The following is a 2,578-nucleotide window of genomic DNA, read 5'->3' on the forward strand; positions in this document are numbered from 1 at the left end:
TCTTGCATTAACATTTCAGCTTGATAACAGATAAATCAGTGTTAAAGTCATTAAAGATTGCAGTCTGAACCTTGGCAGTGATACATTTAACCCGTGTGTTGTGCTTTAAAACTTGTGATTTATGTACCGGCCTGGGCCCGAAAAGAACAACAAGCCTCCTCGGAGAATCCTGCATGTTCGTGCTGCAGCCACATGGACAGCACTACATCTGTGTCTGCCTGTAAAGAGGCAGCAGAGACATGAGAGACCTCTGTAATCCGGCGGTATTAAAACAACCTGCAGGGGAAGTAAGGCCGTGATTAAATTTGTTAGTCTGAGACAGACCCTTTACATTTGGTGAGTAACCCAATTTGGGCTGTGTCTGCTGGGGCCTGGTGAAAACACTGCTCCCCGCGCTGCTGCCAACCAGCCAGCCGCCATAAATCATCTGTGCTGTTTCATCTGGCGACGGAGTGGCAGGGCAAAATATCATCCGCCACTGACCTCTATGTCCTACATGCTGTGGTTTCCATCAGAGGCGCTACTCTCTCCTCTGTTTCCCAACACCGTGCTGTATATAGACCTGGAGCTGTACGTGCAATAATCATTACTTTGCCAGCTGGCGTTTGATGAACGTACAGGCAGTAAAGATGAACATCAACCTAAACAAGAGCATAATGTTTACAGCGTGATGTTGTAGCTCTGTGTAATTTCAAATCAAAGCCCAGAGATGTTGTGGTCAAACTACCCTCTTCAGCTTTAGCACAGTTTTCATTGTTATTATACATTTCATTGTTCTCAATCTAGCAAACATGTCATTTATGTAGCAGTAAATGTAGCAGACTGCATGCTGTTTTCCCCTGCAGCACGATGCTCGCTACAGTAGTTGAGTAAAAAAAGCTCCAGAACACCATCAGCAGTTTTTCAGTAATAGTTTTTCAGCCTGTTGAGCTGCATTTTGTAATAACTTTGTAATAAATGTCCAAAATGTAATAACTTTTTCATTTCATTTTGTAATAAAGCCGCATTTTGTAATAAACTGCCCCAACGCATTTTGTAATAAATTTTGCCGCATTATGTAATAAGTTATTACATTTTGACAAGATTATTACCAAATGCAAAAAATCTGCAATTTACATAATATTCTCTGTTAATGCAACCTTTGAATAGTGTACTGATAGTAATTGCTAAGTACTGCTACTAGGCTAATACAGTGATACTAATAATAGGCCTAGCTTTTACAAATACTTTAAAGTAAAATAAAATACAATTAACAAACAAATAAACTATGCTTTAGAATGTTTATTACATAATACACCATGTTATTACATTTCCTAGAAAATAAAAAAGTTGCAAGTGCATTGTGTAATAATCTTGTCAAAATGTAATAACTTATTACATAATGCGGCAAAATTTATTACAAAATGTGTTGGGGCAGTTTATTACAAAATGCGGCAGTTTATTACAAAATGCGGCTTTATTACAAAATGAAATGAAAAAGTTATTACATTTTGGACGTTTATTACAAAATGCACCGTTATTACAAAATGCGGCTCAACAAGCCTATAAATAGCTGATAATAATATAATTCTTTCACAGGTCATATCTTTATTTATTCAGAAATAGCTTCACATTCACGTTCACACCTGGAAGCCGTCCAGAACAACCACTAGCGTTGATCTGCTGGCCACTGAGTAGCCCCAGCTGGGATTTAAAGGCCTTGCTCAAAGGCACCTCAGTGGTGGTAATGATGGAGAGGGGAAAGCACACATTTTCACTTTCTCCATGCAGCCAGATTTATCCTGAAACCAACGACCTTCCAGTCACGAGCTCGCTCGTCTAACCCCGAGGCCACCGCTGCTCACAAATAATTCATAGCCTGCAGGCCAGCTGTTGTGTTTAAATCAACATTATTCATGTTTTAGAGAACAGACAGAGAAAAGCGCTGCAGTGCATTCAAATGTTTACATACGTTCAGTATTTCAATATTTAAATAACACACAGACTGGACACTGGTTTGTGTTATAATGCAAAGATAATTATGATACAGTCAGGTGCACTCAAACCTTGCTGTGTTTGTGTTTCTAAATGTGACACTACGTTTAACATCATGATGACATGTCATTCATATTTCAACATTAAACTCAGTGCCGTATTTTATTTTAGAGAGTTAGCACCTCACCCACGAGCTGTGGGGCAGATATTCAGACTTTTATATCTTGTATGGGGTAGAACTCCAAAAGGATCACATACTACATTTCCCATAATGCATCCAACAAGGAGGCGGCAGTAGCTCAGTCCATTTGGGACTTGGCTTGGGAACTGGAGGGTTGCCGGTTCAAGTCCCACATGGACCAAATATGGAAGGTGGACTGGTAGCTGGAGATCACCGATCCCCGGCAACTGCTCGCAGGGCGCTTCTCAGGGGGGCTGCCCATCACTCCACCATCTCTCCAAAAATTGCATGCCTTGTACTGCATGTGTGTGTATCTGGGTTAAAATGCATGTAAATAAATAGAGTGTAAAAAGAATTTCCCTATTCTTCTTCAAACCAGCATCATTAGTCCCTGTCCGGTTAAACACTCATCGAGTTTGTCAC

The sequence above is a fragment of the Larimichthys crocea genome, chromosome XIX (genome assembly GCF_000972845.2).
Source record: "Larimichthys crocea isolate SSNF chromosome XIX, L_crocea_2.0, whole genome shotgun sequence".
NCBI lineage: Eukaryota > Metazoa > Chordata > Actinopteri > Sciaenidae > Larimichthys > Larimichthys crocea.